The sequence below is a fragment of the Triturus cristatus genome, chromosome 10 (assembly GCF_964204655.1).
Source record: "Triturus cristatus chromosome 10, aTriCri1.1, whole genome shotgun sequence".
Classification (NCBI taxonomy): Eukaryota; Metazoa; Chordata; class Amphibia; order Caudata; family Salamandridae; genus Triturus; species Triturus cristatus.
Window position 1 is genome coordinate 54,463,283 of NC_140593.1, and position 23,357 is coordinate 54,486,639.

At 48.7% G+C, this 23,357-nt stretch overlaps 1 long non-coding RNA gene across 2 annotated transcripts in view; it reads right to left on the reverse strand.

Moving 5' to 3' along the window:
- Positions 1-23,357, reverse strand: part of LOC146788819 (uncharacterized) — a 553,440-nt gene that overhangs the window by 138,688 nt on the left and 391,395 nt on the right. The gene's annotated exons all lie outside the window — the stretch shown is intronic.

The following is a 23,357-nucleotide window of genomic DNA, read 5'->3' on the forward strand; positions in this document are numbered from 1 at the left end:
GGTAAGTATAAAAAAGGTATACTTGGGTTTTATTTCTAGAACCGAGCAGAACTTAGGTAGGTAAAATACACTTTCAAATGCAAGGCGGTACACAGAGATGCAATTGTGGATGGAACTGCAATCGTTAAAGGTTTGTATTGGCTTTCAAAACAGTTCAAAATACATTTAAATTACTTTGGATTACTTTTGCGGTATTTTTTAGTTACATTGGCTACTCGGGGTGATATGCCTAGATATCACACCTTGGGTCCTACAATACAAAGGTAAGTAAAACAGTTTTACGTTTTAAGCACAGTTACTTTTGTTTCATTCAAAACAGGTTGACATTTTCAGAGGAAAAACCACAACATGGGTTCCTATGGGGGGAAAGAGTGTTATCGGTTTGCAGGTAAGTAAACAACATACAAGGCTGAATGTTGGGGGTTAGAACCAAGGTTCAAGGAGGCACTCGAGTTGCATCACCAGTGGCACTAGGTGCATAGTGCAGGGGCCCATTGTTAGCCTATGGGGCTAGGGGGGCCTTTGGTCAGGAACTACTTAAGAGAAGCCCACTCGGTGTGGGAGCAAAGCTCCTGGGGTAAAAATCAGCACTGCAGAGGCCAACAATCAGCACAGGAGCTGCACCACCAGCGGCACAGAGGCAGCCGGATGCAGAGTGCCAAGGGGACGTTGGAAGCCCCGTGGTTTTCGATGGAGAACTCGATTTGGAAGAAAAGATGCAGGCTCGGGCAAGGAGGTTTCCAGAGGGTGACTACAGGCAGGAGAGGTAAGTTGGGTTCCTGAGGGATGCCGGGACACAGTCGGTTGGGTCACCCAAGACTGTAGGGTGTCGGGTGCAGGGGTATCTTTATGCATTGAATCTTCTTACCAGCTCTGGTCGTGGTTGGGGGGACCCCTCAGGTTGAGGCTGTAGACGTCAGGTAGGTCAAGGCAGGTAAGGGATAACCAGATCCCAGGTCAGGATCGCTAAAAAAGCCTCCTCATGGTATCGGGCCACTCAAACTCGGGCCAGGGGGTCCGGGTGAAGAGTGGTGCAGAACAGCGGAGACACCTTGACCAGTTTTCTGTGTTGGAGTCTTGGGGTAAGCAAATCCGGTGCTCACAGAAGACAGAGTAATTTTGGTGAAAACAGAGCAGGTCCTCCAGTTTCTGAATGGCTGATGGACACGCAGGGTTTCGCTGGTGGCAGGTCAAAGTCCAGACAGGCCAGGCAGGGCAAGTGCCAAAGCAGCTGTTGTCCTCTTCTTTCTTATTCAGCAGGGCTCTTCGGTCCTTCTTCTTTTCTTCTTATCATATCTGAGGAGTCAAGTTTCAGGGTCACCCCTAAATACTACATTTAGAGGAGTGAAAGGGTTGTGCAGGTTGGGACCAATAGGTTCCTTCCTTGTAATGTAATGTAATGTAAGTGCCAATTTGTATCGCGCGGCAATCGCTCCAAGGAGCATCTAGGCGCCCAGAAAGGACCACCAGATGTTAGGTAGTCCCTATGCTTACTTGACCGAGAACCCGAATTACACTAGGCTTCTGGCAGTTATATCTTGGAGATTAAAGATCCAGGTTTTTAGATGTTTACGGAAGTCTATTTCTTTATCCAGTAATCTCAACTGGGGGGGAAGAGTATTCCATGCTTTTGCTCCCAGTACCGCCAGGGATTTGCCCCCTCGAGTTTTGAGTCTGAAACTCGGGACGGTAAGCAGGTTGGCCGTTGAAGAACGCAGTGCTCTGGTTGGACAGTATCTGCTGAATTTTTTCCTCAGATAGGACGGGCCTAGGTTGTGAACAGCTCTAAAAGTAATTAACAGTACTTTAAACAAAACCCTTTTTGTAATGGGCAGCCAATGTAATGCCTTGAGGGCTTTGGTTGCAGATGATCTTTTCGGCCATTTTAGAACCAGCCTCGCTGCTGCATGTTGCACCATCTGAAGTTTGTGTGTGACAACTTTATTTGTACCAGCATAGAGGCTGTTGCAGTAATCGATGCGCGATGTTACAAGTGCAACCGTAACTGTTTTCCTTGCTTCAAGGGGCAAAAGATCAAAGAACTTTCTCAGTCCCTTTATTACCCCAAAGCACATGCCTGCCACTCTAGCTGCTTGTTGTCTAAAAGACAGGTCAGAGTCAAAATGCACCCCCAGATTACGGGCCGAGTTGGTTGTATGAGGTGGTATTTCAGCTTTTTCTGGCCACCATAATCGTGGGGTGAACTCATTTTTTGGGCCTATAGGCATGATCTCTGTTTTACCTGTGTTGCATTTCAGGTGATTTAGGCGCATCCATTCAAAGGTGGCCGTTAGGCAACCTTTGAGCTTATCCTCCCAGGCTTGGTTATCCTTATCCATTACCAGGATAAGTTGTGTGTCATCGGCATAGGCTATAGCGTCTATGCCAAATGACGATATCAGTTTTATCAGGGGTGCAGTATAAACATTAAACAGGGTCGGGCTCAGGCTCGAACCCTGCGGAACTCCCGTCAACAGCGCTTTTTCACTGGAGCAGAATTCCCCCAGGGTCACCACTTGCCTCCTGTCACTTAAAAAGTTTCTTATCCACTCAAGCACTGTCCCTGTGACACCAGATGTTATTAACCGGTCTAATAGGATGGCATGTGAGACCGTATCGAAGGCCGCCGATAGGTCTAATAAAATCAGGACGGCCTTCTTGCCTTGGTCTAGGGCTGAGCGGATAGTTTCTGTAGTGAACAGGAGGGCCGATTCGGTGGAATGTTGGGCCCTGAAACCTGCCTGGTTGGGGTGCCATACATCACTATCTTCCAAGAAACGAGTAAGTTGTTTATTTACAATTGACTCTGTGACTTTGCACAGAGCCGGAAGTAGTGAGATGGGTCGTAGGTTCGACAATGTGGTGGGGTCAGGGAGTTGTTTTTTTTTGCAGTGGTTTCACCGCTGCCAGTTTCCACTCTGGGGGGGACTTTGGCTGTGGACAGTGAGGTGTTGACAATGGCATTTATTATTGGATTGGCAATGTCCACAATGAGGTGTAAAAGTCTAACTGGGCATGGATCGAAGGGGGATCCGGATTTTGTTGCCAGAATTCCTCTTTTGGTATCCTCCAGGCTAACTGGAAGGAAAGTTGTCAACTGCGTGGCTCCTTGCCTCACTATATCATCCTCTGTTCTTGGCTCTAATATAGGGACATCGAAGTCCTTCGTCAGCCCCTGTACTTTTCCCTCAAAGAAATCTGCGATCTTGTCACAGAGTGCCTGCGAGGGTGGGATATCCTGCGCTAAACATTTAGGCTTATTAAAGCCGTTTACAATTTTAAATATTTCCTTTTGTTTGCTGCTGGCTGTTTCTATTGCCAACGAGAAGTACCTTTTTTTAGCCTGTTTAATTAGCGCATGATAGGCATTTTTTATCCTTTTGTATTTGCTACGTTCTAGGCTAGAGTAGTATTTCCGCCAGCTTCGTTCAGCTCTTCTAAGCTCCCCTTGTTTATCTTTGAGATCTCGATCGAACCAGGGTGCAGATGTTTTCTTTCTACCCTGCCTCGTTCTGTTTTTTCCCTGCCCAACTGTACCTTTCAGATCATTCATCCATGTTCTGAAACTGATGGGATTTACAGGTACTACCAGCTGGGGTCTACAGTTCCTGGCTATAGTTATAAGTTCTGGGTGGGACAGTATCGTTTTCCATTCATCCCTTGTGACCTTGCTGTGTTCCTTTTTATGATCGTTTTCTCGGTAGGACATAAGGGGAAGCATAAAAGGAATCAGCATATGGTCAGTCCAAATTTGGGGTCTAAGGGGGTTAGTTGTCAAAGTGTCTAGGTTAGTGGCAATGCAGTCTATTGTATGCCCTGCCTCATGGGTGGCTAGGGTGTCTCGAATAGTGAGGCCCAAAACCTCCATGGTTTCCCGATAGGAGGCAGCAGGTGCATCGGTAGTGGACTCTAGGTGGATGTTTATGTCACCCATCAGAGTGAAATTAGAATATCTAAGTATCAATGGGCTGAGCACCTCTCCGATGTTACCCAGGAAGCCAGCACAGGGTCCTGGTGGGCGATAGATCAAAGCCCCCGAGAAGGAGAAGTTATCATTAATTTTAATTATGAAACCCATCCCTTCTGCATCTGTTAGCTCTTGCAGTGGTATCGTCGAGCAACTGAGGGAGTCCTTATATATAATGGCCACTCCTCCCCCGCATTGTTCATTCTCTCTATCTACTCTTTGTATTTCATATCCAGGAGGCAGGGTGTGAACCACATCAGGGGTGCACCAGGGTTTAAGCCATGTCTCCGTAATGAAGAGACAATCTAAATTGTCATCTATCAATAAGTCCTGGATATGCTGGGCATGCTTCGGTACAGATCTGGCATTTATTAGGGCTGCTTTAAAGCTATCCTGGGGTGTTGAGAAGGCCGAAACTTGGGACCACAGAAAAGTGTGGCGACAGGCCTGGCAGCTCACTGGGCCTGCCCAGTATGAGGGATCGAGTTTATTTGAGCCACAGCAGGGCTTTGTTTGTAAGGCAAGCAGATCTTGTCTATCATAGCACCTGGGTATGACATTTTTCACAGGGTCCCTGGCCCTGTGCCCGGCCTGTGCGCGGACGGGCGCAGACGGGCTGGACTCTGGCTTGACTCCGGCGTGAATGCGGCGTGCCCGCTGAGCGCGTCCGCTGCACGGAGTCATAGCCGTCTATTTTTATACTATCTAGCCCTACCCAAAATGGCCGCCGCCGTATTCCTTCCGTGTCCCGGCAAGACCGCCCTGAACTGGCCGGTTGCTCTGGGGGGAGGCTGAGGTGCTGTCCGTGCAGCGCGGAATTCGGGGGGGTGCAGGAGGTAATTTTTAAAATATTAAACGAATCTATGCCTCCACCCTCAATTGGTGGAGACACGCGCTGCGATAAATCCGCGCGCTGTGCAGGGGGGGGGGGGTAGGACACAGAGGGAGTAATATCACACAAAAATATTTAAGAATCAAGTAAAAGCATTTGCCCGGCTCAAGCCTCAGGCATCAAGTGGCATGGTATCTCGAGAACGGAGTCCTTCTACTATTTTTATACTATCTAGCCCTACCCAAAATGGCCGCCGCCGTATTCCTTCCGTGTCCCGGCAAGACCGCCCTGAACTGGCCGGTTGCTCTGGGGGGAGGCTGAGGTGCTGTCCGTGCAGCGCGGAATTCGGGGGGGTGCAGGAGGTAATTTTTAAAATATTAAACGAATCTATGCCTCCACCCTCAATTGGTGGAGACAAGCGCTGCGATAAATCCGTGCGCTGTGCAGGGGGGGTAGGACACAGAGGGAGTAATATCACACAAAAATATTTAAGAATCAAGTAAAAGCATCTGCCCGGCTCAAGCCTCAGGCATCAAGTGGCATGGTATCTCCTTGAGGTGAGTACACCCCGTATTATGCCACCCTCCAGTGGGAGGGGGGCTTGAGCCTTTCTCTGATTGGCTGGGTCCCCTCATCTTCAAGATGGAGGGGACTGAGATGTGTGCTTCACCTCGCCTCCCCCACCTGATGGGTGGGCTTGACAAAGGTGGGCACACCTCTTTCCAACTTGGTTTTCCTGCCAATTCTCCCATCCAAGTTGCTGGGGGCAGCAAAAGGCAGGGTCAGCTCACAAAGGTGGCAGGCCTTTGAACCTTCCCCTTTGTGGACCCAGCCCATCCTGGGGGAGGAGGCATGACACCTCTGCCCAGGATTGACTTTGCTTCTGAGTCCAGAAACCTGTCTAGTGGTGGCAGATGGTGGGTAGCCATTTAGGAACCACACCAGGGTTGGTCGTTTTTTAGGGGACATCTCTAAGATGCCCTATGAGCACATTTAAAATTAAATCCCACACTGGCATCAGTGTGGGTTTATGTGCTGAGAAGTCAGCTACCAAACTTCCCAGTTCTCTGTAAAGCCATTATGGAGCTGTGGAGTTCCTAATGACCAGCTCACAGACATTATACTCTTTATGGCCTTACTACACGTACAATGTCTATGAACGTACTCAGACACTGTAGGGGTACAGGGCTCATGCAACTGTACACTTACCTGTGGTCTAGTGCACCCTGCTAGAGGGGTGACTTAGCTAGTTCTTTAGGCAGTCGGTTGAAGGCATATAGCACACAGGGTTGTGTGCCATGTCGACTCTTCACTTTTCTGTGCGCCAAAACACGCAGTCTGCAATGGCAGTGTGTGGGTGTTAAGGTGTAGGGTCTCTAAGGGTGGCACAATAGGTTCAGCAGCCCACCGTTCCCTTGGTACCCATGGTACCTTTTATAAAAGGTTTACCTGTGGCCAGAGATGTTCCAATTGTTTGTACAGAGGTACAGCTTTGGGAAAGAACACAGGCTCTGGGAACCTGACTGGCAGGGACCCAGGGCACATCAAGTCAAAGTGCATCAAGTGTCAGGCAAAAAGTGGAGGGTAACCATACTAAAAGGGGCACTTTCCTACAGGAAGCCCTTAAGTAACCCTAAATAGGGAAGGACAACTGCAGTGATCCACCTATCAGGGGAGGTCTAGGACACTATTCAGCTGGCCTAACCAGTCAAATGCTCCCAGGGTCCAACATTCAACATGGTAGAATCAAGTGGCCACCTGGAGCAACTCTGGGCACCTACCTAGGGAGGAGCTGGACAGGGGGGTGAACACTCCCCTGTTCTTTGCGTACTTTCGCGCCAGAAGGAGATTCAAGGGCACCTGAACGGGTCTAGCTGGTTTATGCAAGGAGGGCACCAAATGTGCCCTTCAATGCATTCTGGTGGCACTCAGAAGCGCCCCTACCCTAACAAATTCTAATGGAGAGGTGGTCACACCTCTCCTTTGCAGGAAATCCTTTGTTCCCCTGCATGAGTTAGGCCCATCAGCAAGGGGGCAGGGGCGAATAGTTTCTGAGGCTGGCAGCAGTGTGAGCTGTCAGGCAGACCCTCCAAGAATTACACAGATAGGTATTGGAGGGTTCTCTAAGGAGCCCCCTAGTACATGATATTATGCAACTACAGTGGAATTGGTGAAGTTGTATGATTTCAACATGTTTGATACCAAACATGACCGGGTTCGGTGAAGCCATTATGTAGCTGGACATCTCCACTTTGCCAGTATCCACTACAAATCTAAAAATATCTTTACCACACTTACAAAGCCAGAGAATGGACTTTGGGGTTTGTAGGGGTACCTCTGCTCGTGCAGGGGTACCCACACAGTTAGAACTATGCAACCTGCCCTTGGACTGAAGGGCCTATCTTAGAGGTGGCTTATAGGTTTAAAATGCAGTGAATGGGATATAGGAGAAACCTTATCTCTGAAGTGAAAGTTGCATTCACCATTTCACACAGACTGAAATAGGAGCTCTGCAGACAGTGTGCGTGGACTCCCACAGATGGCACAATACATGCTGCAGCCCATGAGAGACCACCGGTCTACCAATTCTCTGGGTATCTCAGTACCATATACTAGGGACTGCTAGTGGTACCCCCAATATTCCAAATGTGGGATGTACAGATTACTTAGCAGTAAATTTAGAGGAGAGAGCACAGCCACTGAGGTCCTGGTTAGCAGGATCCCAGTGAACTACAGTCAAAACACATTGACACCAGGCAAAAAGTGGGGGTATCTATGCCAGAAAGATCATACTTTCTTACACCTGCCCTCTCCCCTTAATTCTCAACCACACCTATATAAGTAGAGAAAGACTTCAGAAACATCTGTGTCTGGATGACTGGATTTATTTTTTTTGAAGTTATCAGCATCAGTTGTAGAGGAATAGTGGGTGGAACTGGATAATCCCGTAAAGTGATTCAAAGAAGTGCGGAGGATTATGTCCACAAAATGTGTTGAAAAGCTAGCCTGAATCATCAGGTGAGCTTTTGTAGTTGACAAGGTTTTTGTCAACTAAATGATCTTTATCAAAGAAGGTAAAGAAGAACAAGTTACTTACCTTTGGTAAAGCCATATCTGGTACAGACTACCTAACAACAGATTCCTTATCTTTGAATTACCCCCAGGCATCAGACTGGATCTGGATTTTTTTTCGTGAACTGTAGCCCGGCACACTGGCAGGTGGCATTGCGTGGCTTAGTCTACACAGAAAGTGATGTTTGCGGTGCCTATAAAGGCACCACCCAGGCACGCTGATGTCAGTTAGCTTTTGTGACTTTCCACACCACTAACTCCATAGCCACAAAGTACACAAATCACTGGGGTAGAAAACTAGGCCCAGAAAGGGGGAAAAACTCTGTTCCTAAAAATCTGTTCGCAGAGTGGGAAGGATGGATGGGTCGGTAAGGAATCTGAAGCTAGATAGTCTCGACCAGATAAGGCATTACCAAAGATAAAACACTTGTTCATCTAATAGAGACTTCTGGCCACAGATTCTTTACCTTTGAGTAGATATCCAAGCAATACATCCCTGGAGGTGGCTCTGCGGACCAAATTCACATACAGAAGTCCTGCAGGACAGAACGGGCAAAGTGCCCATCCCAACGGACCTTACTGTCCAGACAGTAGTTGTTAGAAATGGGGGTATCTAGTTGGCGGAGTTAGGTACCTTTGCCCAAATAGGGACCCTTGCTTCTAGTCAGGGTAAGGGGGATACACTCCTAAAATATTCCCTGTTCACCCCCTTGGTAGCTTGGGATGAGCAGACAGGCTTATCTCAGAGGCAGTGTGTAAAGCATTTGTGAACACATACAGTAATACAGTGAAAACACTACAAATGGACACCACACCAGTTTAGAAAAATAGTAAATCTTTATCAAAACCAACAAGACCAAATACGATAAAATTCCAACATACAATACTCTTGAAAAATAGTACTTGTGCGAAATAACTTTAAATTGCAGGAAAATCAATAAAACACAAGTCTTCCGACTTGGTAGCTCCTCCTGGGGCTACAGCAATACTGAATACGACAGAGTTTAACAATTCCAGCCGACTGCGTCGATATGGGCCCGCTAAAGCGTCGACAGACTCGGACACAGGACCTTTCTTGTTGCAACCAACACGTCAGTGCGAGTCAGTTGGGGCAAAGGTCGCGGTCGCATTGTGAAGCGGAGCATTGTGGTGGACGATGCCCTCACGTTTCGGTGCAGGCAGCAGCTCGTTGGCGGAGTCGGTGAGACCAGGGATGCGTTGCGAAGCAAGGCGTTGCTCTCGGGGGTGCTTTCAGGACACGGAATCCCTGCGACGGACTCGGTGACAGAGTCGGTTACCCTTTTCTTCTGCGGCGACGATCAGAGACGGTGCACACAGACACGGTTAGGTCTTTGCTTTTCCTGAGAACTCTAGAACAGGGGGAAAGCTCAGGTCAAGCCCTTGGAAATCTTTTTCTTCAAGCAGGGGACAAAGCAAGCAGCAAAGTCATTTTCTCCTTTCCTTGGCAGCAAGCAGCCACTGCAGGACAATCCCAGAAAGCAAACAGCAGAGGGGCAGTATTCCTCCTTTGCTTATCCGGCTCTTCTCCTTGGCAAAGGTTCCTTTTGATTTACCAGAAGTGATCTTTGAAGTCTTTTCTATCCCTAAGACTTCCAACAGGAGGCAATCTTTATATCAAGCCGTTGGAGAAAACTCTAACAGCAGGATGATGGAAGCACAGTCGAGTCCTTTCCCTACCCAAGACAGAAGCAACCACTGCAGGCCAACCCCAACAGCACACAGCACAGGGGCAGTACTCCTACTCAGGCTTTTTCTGGGGTCTGGATCCCTCTTTTTAATCACCAAAATCCTTTGTTCTCTGAAGGCAGAGAGTGTCTGTACCCAGCCAAAACCAGTTCTGTCCTCACTGGTGCAGCTTCCTGGCAGGAAGTGTAGACAGCATTGTTAAAGGCAGACCAGGCCCATTCAGGTGAAAAGGAAATCTCCTCCCCCTACTCTAAATGCAGCCCAGGACTATTCAGCCCAGTCCTGACTCATCAGACTTCTGGAGCCACTGCCCCTCTCCAGCCCCTGTCATCCAAAAGCCAGACATGCAATACACAAACATAGCAGCGACACACTGGATGGTTAGGCAAGAAAATACTTACTTTCTAAAAGTGGTATTTTCAAAACCAGAATGTAAAAATCACCCTCACTAAAAGATCCTCTCTAACATTCTGAGTTCAGGAATACCAAACTTTACTTTTCTATCTTGTTCCCAGGTTCAGTTATGTTTATAAGAGGTTATAAACAAACTCCCCATTCTGTCCTATGGGAACAGATAGCCTTTCAATAGTGAAAACGAAATTGGCAGTATTTCACTATCAGGACATGCCACACACATCAGGGCATTTCCTACCTTTCACATACAATGCACCCTGCCCACAGGGGTAACTTGGGCCTACCTTAGGAGTGATTAATATGTAGAAAAGGGAAGGTTTAGGAACTGGCAAGTGTGTACACTTGCCAAGTCGACATGGCAGTCCCAGACTGCACACAGTCTCTGCAATGGCAGGCCTGAGTCACATTTTATAGGTTGCTTTGGTGGGTGGCACAACCAATGCTGCAAGCCCACCAGCAGCATTTGATTGAGTGGAAGAGGTGTGGTGCAGCGGCCAGGGTGCCTGACTCCGGACCACGGGGGTTCGCGGTTCGATCCCCGGTGCCGGCGGCAGGTAATCCCAGCACCATGTGACTTTGGGCAATAGCTCGCTTAATCTTCCCGACGGCCCCCAGCACCGGGACACCTCTCCAGAGGTAGCTGTGCGCTTTACAAATGCTGGTATTTACAAGCCCTGAGCACACACGTGCACTATACTAGGGTCTGACAAGTAAATGAAATAACCAACCATGGAAGCACTAATCCATAACACAATTTACAAAAGGGAGCACTTGCACTTTGGCACTGAACAACAGTGGCAAAGTGCCCAAAGCATCTAGACCAGAAACATTTTTGTCCAACACACAACAAAACACAGGAGATAAAGGCAAAAAATGGAAGGGAGACCCACGCCAATAGTGCCAGGTCTAAAAATTGATGCATGTGTCTCAATATTGTGGCCTTAGCTCAAGGTTCTCGCAGGGATCTATTCACTCTCCACCTTATTCAACCTTTACATCGAACCCCTTGAAGTCTCACTAAGAAACTCAAGATCCCTTTTCATCAGTGTGCTGATGATTCCCTACTGTACTTAAATGTCTTCTCTCCAAATGACACCTTACCAACACTTGAAACACAGTTCAGAATGAGATGACGTCTGATCATTTAAAACTGAAGCCAGAGCTATTTAGAAAACAGCGCGTATCAGAAGGTCCTACACACATCCACTCCATAGAACCCCTTTTGGAGGGCCACCAGGCAAGCAGGAGTATCTGGGCCCAACTGTGGAGGATGAGGCCTTTTACTCCTGATGTACCAGGAGCTGACCTACTATAGATTCTAGACAACTGGGCCAAGTACCTCTTCAGCACTTGACTCTCAGTGGTAGTGCGGGTCAAGCAGTCCAAGGTTTTGCAGGGGGATACAGGGGAGGAAACAACAGCTTCCAAATATGTTCAAAAGAGCTGCAAACAATAGTCCAGTCAAATACTCTCTTTCATGACAAAAGTAGTATTTATATACAAACACTAAGTCAGATGTGGCATACACAAACAATACACACAGCCCCCTAAGGTCAGGGCTCTCGTGTTCAATGGGCAGGCACCAGTGTCCCACTTTCCTCTCTCTAATGGTAGACGTTATTCCCCATTCACTACAGCCCACATTCAGGTTAGGTCCCACTAGCAGTCCGAGTCTTAGGAGTCCCACTCCGACTCTGTTAGAAAAGTCAAATGTGTTCCAGTGCCTAAGCACTATATGGCAGACAATTTCCCCCAGGGCCTACCGACTTTTCATTCAGTCTTACCAACGGTTTTGTCTGACTGGAGTCTCCAAGAGCATCCCTCTCGTGTGTGCGGCGGCTCTGGTGAGTAACACACACGTGGCTCTGCCGCGGCTGGGTTTCTTCTGAGCTCCTACGATGCAACAGGAAGTTTCCTTTGGTCTTTCATATAGGTGTGGGGGTTGGGAGGGATTTGTCAGCTGCTGGTTGCTGTACTTAGTCAGGGCTCTGGTCTACACAGGTCACTACTGCAGCCTTTTCTTGCGACGATGGCACAACCAGTAAGTAAGTAAGTAATCTCTTTATTGCTTGATTAATAAAAACCTTTGCAATCAGCTACATAATAAAACACATGTGTAAAGTGCATAAAGCAACCCATTTTGTAATAGAAGAGTTAATTTAAATTATTTTAAGAAATTACAATATTTCCATAAAATTACAAGAAGAGTATAAAAACTGGCATACAGTACGAGCAATAAGGTGCAATGGGTGTCATGAAAAAGTGCAAGGTGTCAGATTTAGAGACCATTCTCCTAAAACGTTCCTAGGGCAGTGCAAGTTTTTCTAAAATTGGCCTTAAGAGTCATGACTGAACTAGCATGGAAGTCTAAAGATGGTCATCCAGAAGTACATATTTGCCAGTTACAATCAGCAATTTTTATGTCGCAGTTACTGACCCACAAAAAAAGACTATTGTATAATCCAAAGGAACAGTAGTTGTAAACAGTAAGTACCAAAGTAGATCTCTTTTAAGAAGGATTCCAATGAGTAACTAAGAAATCGATGGGCCTGGATTGAGGACTGATTTGTTAGAGTACTGCCGGGGTTAGCTTTGTTTTTACTGCACTCATAAAGCGGACGAAGCTACAGGCCAACCGCACGTCGCCTCCTTCGAAGCAGGCCTTCACCGCCTGTCTACATGTTCGTATCTGACTTTCAATCAGGCGCAGCTTTAATAGCTGTCTTCGTTCCTCATTTAAGCCCTTGTAAATGCACAGTAAGTGTAAGACATCCTCTTTGGTGTCGCCATATAGTCTGCAATGATTAGTTGTGTCAGTGCGTTTCCATGGAGGGAGGTGCCTCTTTACGGGTAAGATTTCCAGCCGCAGAAGCAAAAAACTTTCCTTCATGAGTCTCGAGAAGCCTATTCCTAGGTATGTTTGTGGCTTGCACCTCGAATAACTCTGAATTACAAACCGTCCGTGGGCCTTCCTGCTTAGTGCTGCTTTGTCTCCTTCAAGGGATCCAATCCTTACTGATTTATTTACAAGGCCCTTGAAGCTTTTGCAGGGCATACTGGTTTCCCATATGTCCTGTAAACCAAGCAGCCTTATTGCTGACTGAAGGTAGGCCATGGCAAGATTGTCTTTTTTCCTTCCATAAGTGTTAGTTCAATGTGCCGGGCTCGGCTCCCATTATTTTGTGCCAGCATTTGGCATAGGCACCTTTCCGTGTTATTTGCTCCTTTTGGAGGCCAAACTCTAGCCTTATTTGTGCTGGCGAAGTATATTGTGGGAGATTGAATATTATTCTCACAGCCTTGGAGACCACCTTATCCAAAGTGATCTCATCTCTCCCTCTCATCGATTCACTGCCATAAGTGATTGTAGGTAAAAGCCTAGCTCGAAGCACTTCTAGTAGAGGGATAAGATTGGGGCCGGTTATTTTGCGCTTGATGTTTTTTAATGCAACTGCCAATAAGGTCCCTCTACCTTTGATAGCCGCTTTTTGTTTGAGGTACATGCCCTTCCTATCAAAGTTTATTCCTAGATTCTTATATTCGTCAACCGTCGCCAACAGCCGTCCCCCAGCAGAGTTGATGTTTGTTACTACGCTGGTTTAATACCATGCCTTTAGATTTTTCAAGGTTTATACTCAACCCGTTCTTGTCTGCGAAGTTGCTTGTTGTAGTTATCAGGTGCTGCAGGCTGACTGGAGTTCAGCTGATCAGTATCAGATTGTCGGCGCACAGTAAGTTTAAAAGTGTTAAACCGCCCAGATTCAGAGCATGATGGTTGCAGCTATCCAGCTCAATAGAGAGATCAGACACAGAGAGGTTGAACAGGGTCGGGGCAATGACGCAGCCCTGCTTCAGCCCTTTGGTGGCTGGTATTCTCCTTGACAGACAGTCCCAGGCCCCAAGCTTAATTTGGACCCATGTCGATGTAACTGATTCAGGAGGTTTGGACCTATTGCCGACCCGGAGAGTTTTGTCCAGAGCTTCCCCGTGTCAATACTGTCAAAAGCAGCTCTATAATCGATGAAGCAGACAAATAGTGGCTTGTTGATAGTTTTGGTAACGTCTATTAAAAGCGAAAGAGGAAGAATATTTGTCGTTGTCCCCATGCTTTTTTGAAAGCCTGTTTAATTGATGGGAATTAGGGCTTTTTCCAGTGCTCTAACCGTGAGTTCATCCAATAAAAAAAAGGCCTGCGTAATATTTTGCCTTAATGTCAATTAGTGCGATGAGCCTGTAATTCTTCGGATCAATCTTGCTACCCTACTTGTGGATCGGTGAAATAATTGATCCCTTCCAAGAATCTGGAATTCTTTCAGCTTTCATGATGTTATTAAAAAGGGGTAATAGAGCTTCAGCCCAGTAATTTGGATCCTGCTTATATATAATTGGTGGTAAACCGTTGGGCCCGGGCGCTCCCTCCTTTCGGCATTTCGAGATTCTATTCGCAATCTGTTTGTTTGAGAAGAGGGGAGCGAGTTCCAGACCTTGGTGTTTTGGAGGCTACCGGTCGCATTGGCGCACCGATGTATCTTGTTTAATTTCGCCTGCTTCCGTGTTGAAGTGGTGCTGTAAGTACTTTGCCCAGGCGTCCTCCGTTATATGAGAATTTATTACTGGAACCATTGGGTTCTCTATACTGTTGACTTATGTGCCAAAACCTACCACTGTTGGTTTTTGCATCATGTAGCAATTTTGCCCATATTGTGTCAACATTTTCCTTTTTCGCTTGTCAGATGATTTTATTTTTGCAGGCCTTTAGCCTCCTTAATTCCAACTGTATATTATCAACTGGGCCATTTTGCCGGAGACTGCGCAATGTTCTGTTAATTTTGCTCTTTATTTGTCTTAGTTCGGCATTTTGAGTTGTCGAAAGATTGATTCTTGGATTCCTTGCCTGTCTGCAGAGTACTTCCCATTTGCTTTTTGGCCCTGTTTTTTCTTTCGTTGACTCTGTTTTGGAGTGTGATGGAACAAAGCTTTTGGTAAAATTTTCCCAAGCTGTTAAGCTGTTCCCACACAGCAGTTTGCTTTCCCCCCACAGTGTTTTTGATACTGCCAAAAGTTTTCCTGGATCACTCGTTTTACATCTGATTCTCCTGTGATTCAATGTGACCTTTGAAGTTGGATCAGCAATTGGATGAATGAATGCCGTTCCATGAGCAGCAAGTATGAGCTCTTGTGGTTGATGATCACTGTAATCCAGCGTTCCAATCCTGAAATCTTTTATTAAGTTGAAAAGTGATAGAGATGAAAAGGTGTAGTCTATTGCGGTATTTGTGAAGGCATTGTGGAAGGTTGCAGCTTGAGGGTTGTCTCCTGCGAATCGACCGTTTAATGCTACCAGGGACAGACTTTCTAGATCATTCAACAGGTCTTTAGAGATCTTAGTTTGTTTACCTCACTTGCACTCGTCTTGGAGTGGGACCCCCGATGCTGATTGACGGTCTTCTGCCGGCCTATCCGAGTCGGCACACCCTGAAAGGAACATGTTGAAGTCTACCGAGACGATGTAGTTTAAAGTTGCCTCTTCGGTAATTAGCTTAGTTAGTTTGGCAACCAGGAGTTTTGTGCTTTTTTTTTTTTTGCGGGGCTGTAGATAGATATTAACACGTATTAGCTGTTGATTGTCTTTGAGTCCTGCTATTTCCATCTGCATTGTCTTTATTCAGTTTGTTGGGGTGTTTTTACTTGTTAGTTCCTTAACGGTCGTTATGGTTTTGATCGAGGCGTATGCCGTAAGGCCTCGTTTCAGATGGCCAAATTTCGAGCTTCTGGTTGCTGAGAGATGGTATGCTTTGTAACCTTGTAGGTGAAATGGATCTTCCAGCCACGTTTCTTGGAGGAGAATTAGATCGAATTGTTGGAGGTACATCAGTGAGGCCTTATCCCAGGTTTTGGTTCCCAGGCCATTTATATTCCAGGAGCATAGTTTTAGATTTGGAGTATTTTTTTCCTGATCTGCTCTCTGTCATGGGTTCTAGTGTCGGGTGTTTATAGCTTTTGCTATCCAAGTCTAATCGTTTGAAGTATCTTTTCCACCTTTGTCCCGTGAACTCAGGGTGTTAGGGATGTTGCTCTCCATGGCCTCTACAGAGGTACTGCGTGCCCCCTTAAGCACAGAGTTAGTGGGCCCGGAACTTCTCTTATTGCTTGGCCTGCTGTCCTTAGGCTCTTGTTGGTGTCAAAGTAGTGGTTCTGGATCACCGACTGCGTGGTGCAACTGTAGTCGGATCCCCCAGGCTTCTACTTGGTGCTTCTCCTTAAGAATTTCTCAGCTATTTCCCGAGTTGCTCAGGCTGCTTTTGTTACCTCTTGCTCTGACACATGTGTAAACAATGCAAATTCTACAGATTCCAGGCCTTGTGAACCAATCCCAGCCCGGTTGCTGATGGCAGTTAGTATTCGGAGAATGTTTCCACTGTTTAGGATACCGCCCCATCCTTTCGATTTATACTCTGGGATGAACAGAATTGTCTTGGACGTCTCCCGTCTGGAGTTGTTCGGAGAGGTTCCACAGCGTGGGTCCATTTCTCTTCTCCCATCGTTTATGGATTGCTGTGTATCTGGTCCCGTTCTATTTGCTATTTCCACATTTAGTTTGATGTCTGCTGTTTCTACTGGCTTGGTGGGCGCCTTGAAGATTGCTGTTAGCGCAGGGGCAGCTCCCCCTGCTGTTGCCGTTGTCGATTTATTTTCCGCCTGTTCAATTAAGTTGATGATTTCTGGGTGCTTATATTCACTTAAATGTGCCTTTCCTACATGTTCTGTCCCTGTTGGACGGGGTATGCCGGTGGCAATCAGCTCAGTCTGTGGATTTGGTGGCTCTCAACTTAGTCTTTGTTCTAACTGGTGTCCGCTCGGAGCTTTTGTTGCTTCTTGAAAGATAGATCCTATGGATGGGTTTTTGTTCCTCCCTTTTCTCCTCGGTTTCCTGCGTTGTTTTGCTGATTGCCATTTGTTCAGCGATGCGTCCCCTTCGTCTGATTGGCATGTCTGCTTGTTACAGCTGCTAGAGCTCTGCTCAACCCGTTGTTGTTGGAGATCATCTATGGGCTCTGGGGGGCCAAAGCCCGAATGCTTGCTCTCGTTCGAATCCCTGGTTCCTCTTGTTGGGTGCCGCTTCTACTCCTGGCCACAGATCTTTTCTAGCCACCATGGAGGGAGTGACCGAAGCATTGTCATTCTTGTCGGGTTTGGTCCGCCCTTTTTGGTCCTGGTCGGGCAGTGCCATATCTTTTGAGAGTTCTCTTGTTTGTTTGCTTTTGCAGGGTTTAAATTTGCCTATATTTGTTGTGTTTGCATTTGTGTTTTTTAGGTCCATGAGGACATCACCCATCAATGCAGGTAGTGTTGCAAGCTTATCGATAATTAGATGGCAGGTGCAGCTCGGTGGGATTATTGCAGTTTCGGTTTGGGCTCTTTTAATGAAGTTGTTCAGTTCTGACAGCTTACTATCGATGCTTGTAACAGGGCTAGACAGTTGAGAAGGGTGACCTCTCTCTGAATCAAAGAGCACCCTTTCAATCAATCAATCAAGGAATTTGTAGAGCGCACTACTCACCCGTGAGGGTCTCAAGGTGATGGGGGGGTGGGTGCTGCTACTGCTCGAACAGCCAGGTCTTGAGTAGCCTCCTGAAGGTTAGTAGGTCTTGGGTCTGCCGTAGGAGGATGGGGAGGGTGTTCCAGGTTGTGGTGGCGAGGTAGGAGAACGATCTGCTGCCGGAGGTCGCTCTTCGGATGCGGGGGATGGTGGCGAAGGCGCGGTCAGCGGAGCGGAGCTGGCGGTTCAGGGTGTAGAAGGTGAGTCGTCTGTTGAGGTATGCTGGTCCGGTGTCGTGGAGTGCCTTCTGTGTGTGGGTGAGGATCTTGAAGGTGATCCTCTTGTTGACGGGAAGCCAGTGCAGGTCTCTCAGGTGGGGTGTGATGTGGCTGTGTCGACGGATGTCGAGGATCAGGCGGGCAGAGGCAGGCCTAGTCGTTCTGTATGTGTTGTAGTCGTTTCAGCAGTTTGGCCGGGGCTCCCGAGTAGAGGGCGTTTTCGTAGTCCAGCCCTTACGTGACGAGGGCCTGGGTGACCGTTTTTCATGTGTCGGTGGGGATCCACCTGTAGATCTTGCAGCACATGCGGAGGGTGTTGAAGCAGGAGGATGTGATGGTGTTGACTTGCTTGGTCATGGAGAGTGTTGAGTTGAGGACGAACCCCAGGTTGCGTGCGTGGTCGGTGGGGGTTGGTGCTTCTCCCAGGGCGGTCGGCCACCAGGAGTCGTCCCAGGCTGAGGGGGTGGAGCCGAGGATGAGGACCTCCGTCTTGTCCGAGTTCAGCTTCAGACGGCTGTTCTGCATCCATTTGGCGATGGCTTTCGTTCCTTAGTGGAGGTTGGTCTTGGCAGTGAGGGGGTCCTTGGTGAGGGAGAGGATCAGCTGTGTGTCGTCTGCATAGGAGATGATGTTGAGGTCGTGCAGTCTGGCGACGTGGGCGAGAGGGGCCACGTAGATGTTGAACAATGTCGGACTGACTGAGGGATGATCCTTGGGCTACGCGGCAGATGATCTTGGAGGCTTCAGAACGGAAAGGGGGGAGGCGGACGCTCTGGGCTCTGCCGGAGAGGAAGGAGGTGGTCTATTCCAGAGCCTTGTCTCAGATCCCTGCGTTTGGAGGCGTCTGCATAAGGTGCGGTGGCAGACCGTGTCGAAGATGGCTGATAGGTCCAGGAGGATGAGGGCTGCGGTTTCGCCGTTGTCCAGCAGGGCCCTGATGTCATCGGTAGCGGCGATGAGGGCAGTTTCGGTGCTGTGGATGCTGCAGAACCCGGACTGGGACGGGTCCAGGATGTTGTTCTCCTCGAGGTAGCAGGTCAGCTGCTTGTTGACGATTTTCTCGATGACCTTTGCTGGGAACAGGAGCTGGGAGATGGGCCGGAAGTTCTTAAGGTCCCATGGATCTGCCTTGGGTTTCTTGAGCAAGGCGTTGATCTCAGCGTGCTTCCAGCTCTCCGGGAAGGTCACGGTCTCGAAGGAGATGTTGATGACCTTGCGGAGATAGGGTGCGATGGTGGCGCTGTCTTTGTTGAAGATGTGGTGTGGGCACGGGTCTGACAGGGAGCCGGAGCGAATGTTCATGATTTTGATGGTGTCGTCGTCGTTCATGTTAGTCCAGGTGAGCAGGTGGTCGTGGGGTTTGAGGTGTCGTTGGCTGTCGTGGTGGTCTGGTTGTCGAAGCTGTCGTGGATGTCTATGATCTTGAGATGGAAGAAGGTGGCCAGGGAGTTGCACAGGTCTTGCGATGGTGGTATGTCATTGGTGTTGGAGCTGGGGTTGGAGAGTTCTTTCACGATGTTGAAGAGCTCTTTGCTGTTGTGTGCGTTGTTGTCGAGGCGGTCCTTGAAGGAGGTTCTTTTGGCGGATCTGATGAGGTGATGGTGTTGGTGCATGGCATTCTTGAGGGCTGCGTGGTTCTCCGGTGTCTGTTTGCGGTGCCATTTCTTCTCTAGTCTTCGGCAGGTTTGTTTGGTGGTCTGGAGGTCCGCGGAGAGCCAGCTGGCATTCTTGTTGGTGTGTCTGTTGGAGGGTTTGTTGATCTAGGCGAGGGTGTTGGCGCAGTCGTCGATCCAGCGCCTGAGGTTGCTGGTGGCGGCGTCGGGGTCGGCGGATGGGCTTCGGGCAAGGGAGATGTTTAGCTGGTCTTCTGTGATTTTGCTCCAGCAGCGGCGGGGGATCTGTTGGGTGCGGTGGTGCGTGGTGGGTTTCTGGAAGGTGAAGTGGATGCAGCGATGGTCGGTCCAGTGGAGTTCAGTGGTGTGGCTGTAGGAGACGTGGGAACTTGCGGAGAAGATGGGGTCAAGCGTGTGGCCGGCAGAGTGGGTGGGTGTTGTGACGAGCTGTTGGAGTCTGAGGTTGTCGATCAGGGTGGTGGAGTTGGTGCCGTTGTTGTTCTCAAGGTGGAAGTTCAGGTCTCTGAGGAGGATGTAGTCTGCGGAGGTCATGGCGTGTGTGGCTGACGAAGTCGGCGATGGAGTTGCTGAACTGAGGCCGGGGTCCGGGGGGTCTGTAGATCAGAGTTCCTCTGAGGGTGGTGTTGGGATCAATGTGGATCTGGAAGTGCAGGTGTTCGGAGGTGCTGAGGGTGTCGTCGGAGTTGGTCGAGACCTTGAAGGTGGACTTGTGGATGATGGCGATTCCCCCTCCTATTCTGTTGGTACGGCCTCTGCGGGTGATCTTGTAGCCGTCTGGGATGGCTATGGCGATTTCCGGTGCCGAGGAATCGTTCATCCAGGCCTCTGTCAGGAAGGCGATGTCCGGGGAGGATGTGTCGAGCGGGTCCCAGAGTTCAACGGCGTGTTTACGTGCGGAGTGGGTGTTCAGTAGTATGCATCTGAGGTGGTTGCATCCTGTCCTGTAGGGCGGGTTGGCGGTTCGGAGACTGGTGAAGCTGCAGCTCCGGCAGGAGAAGGGTCCTTTGGTGCGCTTCGGGGCGGCCAGGAAACAGGTGTGCGCTTGTCTGGTGTTGAGTGCATGGAGGGTGTTGGCTTCGTAGTGGAGACGGACATCGTGGCGGTCGCGGGGGCCAGATGTTTTGATGCTGGGCATGGTCCAGGCGCGGACAGGCGCAGACGGCCTTGCCTTAGGCACGCCAGCGGTGCACCCGCTGCGCGCGGCCGCCATAAGAAGGGAAGGTGGGAGAGAGGAGCAGCTGGGAGGTGGGAGCGGACAAATGGGAGAGCGGGGGGGCGGGGCCACAGGGGACGCAGCGGCGGGAAAACTGGAGTGAGGAACGGCGAAGGGTACAGAAGGCAAAAAGGCACAGTAAAGGCAGAAGAGGGAAGGAGGAAAAACAAAATAAGACAATAAATCAAATAAAAACAAAATACAGCGAACACGAGCAAGAGCAAACCTTCGGCCTACCACTGGCCACCAGGGATGAGGCGCAGGTGGTAGCCTGCGGTTGGAGAAGGGCCTCGAACTCCGTCAGCAGCAGTGGCAGCTGGGCTAAGGGCACAGGTACACAGGTGGTGCTGTGTGGCGTGGGGAGCGACCTGCCTAAAAGGGTCAAGGGTCGCCCCTTTGAGGCTTACTGAAGAGCGTGGCTCTCCTCCCGCCAGTGTGTGTCCCACCTAGCTCACAGGAACGCAGCAATCCACACATCTATCTGAGGAGAATTCCTCTACCTGCTCGTGCTCCTCCGGTCAGCCCTGGGTCTCCCAAAATGGTACTAAGAATCTTTCATGCACATTATAATTCACACTAGGCAATAACAATGTCCACAAGGAACTTATTAGAAAAAGCGTATTTACAATGAGGAGTACAAATTATATACTCATAACCGAATTAATCAGAAAATCACACCATGATTTAAATAAAATTCGAAATAGTAACCTGGACAGTAATTTACTTCAGCCGAAGTAAAATTAGTTTATTTTACAATTTAACAAATTATTTATAGAAAACAATTAAGGTCACAGATTTCTACAAATACTAATAGCACATTTATAGAAGTGAAAGAGTGAACCCAGTGCAGTGATCATAGCCTTCAAAGTGAAGATTTAGTGAAAAGGAATTCAAGGAAGGTCTTAAAAACAATGAGAGGCATCCAACAATAGCATAAGTCTATCTTGCTCTCTCTTAGTTTGTGTCGACGACGTTTCGACCCGCAATGTATAAGGGGTCTCTTCAGGACAGTATCTGGGGACTAATGATAGTTCTCACAAATTGTATGGTGTGCCACTGGTTGAGGCAGGGTTGAAGGGGACTTTTATCAATTCAGTCCTGTCTAGTGATAGTTCTCACAATTTGTATAGTGTGCCACTGGTTGAGGCAGGGTTGGAGGGGACTTTTATCAATTCAGTCCTGTATGTATAGCTGTGCACGTAACATTCACACGTTCTGGATATGTTGGCAGCTAGGGGAGTAGGTTAATATCTCATCCGTTACCGCGACGATTAAATCGTCTCAATCCATACGGAAGCAGTCACAGGCACACAAACCAAGGACATGCATACAACACAGCTGCACAGTGCGGCGCTAAATGTTAACTTGATGTAGCCAAAGCTGGGTTAAGCACACAGCAGCGAAACGCTACAAAAGTGAGCCTGTGGCCTCACTCCAGTAACACAGGTAAAAGGCCTGTTCACTTCTACTGATCACTCTGCGGTCTGCTGCTGCCACCACGCTTGTGCTGCTTACCTTCTGGCAAAGGCACGAGCCTTTCACCACTACGAGGGTAGTGCTTTGGCCCCTCTCCCTGTCCAACAAGAGCGAAATCCAAGAAACAGGCCTATGTCATGGTGCACATGCATGATCATTGTTCACCCATAACAATACAAATCAGCTCCATGAATCCGGACATCATCGCAGCCAGGGCAGTCAGGGAAGGGGTGCACGTCAGTTAAGATCAGAACACTACAAACCAACTGCTGACCTGCGGAGGTCGGGGTCAGATCGGTAAATCCAGAGAGGAAGCCCCTCACCCTCATGCGAATGCCACCCAGCCCCATCTTGTTACTCAGTATTTATGCCTACTGTAATGTACGCCTTACATCAATGCTCTGTGTCTATAGTAAATGTCCCAACTCCTTGGGTTCATATAATTTATATGCTCTAACTGGTGATCTACTTTTCGAAAGTGATCTTTTGTGTAATAGCCATATTAAGTGCATAAATAAATAACTTGTTACCAACGGGGATGATGGACGGAGCGTTTGAGCAAATCAAACACTCACCCCCAACCAAATGATCTGGGTTCCGCCCCTTCGCTGCGGCGCGAATTCCACCGCAGCGCTGAGGGGGTTTGGGGGGTTGACGGCGCCGCTGTGCTCATGACGGAACCACGCCATCATGAGTCACGGGCGAGCTGTGCTCATGACGGCGTGGTTCCGTCATGACTCCACCCACTGCGCTAATCGCCCGCACAGGCGGGGAATTAGCGCCGCGTGGGAGGAGCGGCCGCCAACGGCCACAGCATGACGGAACCACTCTGTCATGAGCACAGCGCACCCATGGCTCATGATGGAGTGGTTCCGTCATGAGCGGGGAACGGGTTAAATCCATCATCATTCTTTAGCTCACTCCACCACCCCAGCTCAGACATGGCCATATGCAAATCAGTCTTGACCCTGTTCCTTGTGGGAACAGTCCAGCCTGAACTGCCAAGTCATGTCTTCCCTGGACCGGAAACAAGCATCCTGGGGCCCGTTTCAGGTTCATAACCCTCATCAGCCGGGCTATCTTGAATCTAGTGGCAAAGTGAGCAAGGGACCCACATCTGGGCATACCCTGCGAACTTGGGGCGAACAAAGTGATACCAACGCGGATGATGGAGGAGCGTTTGAGCAAATAAATAACTCGTTTGTTTCCCCTCCCCCTGCTCCA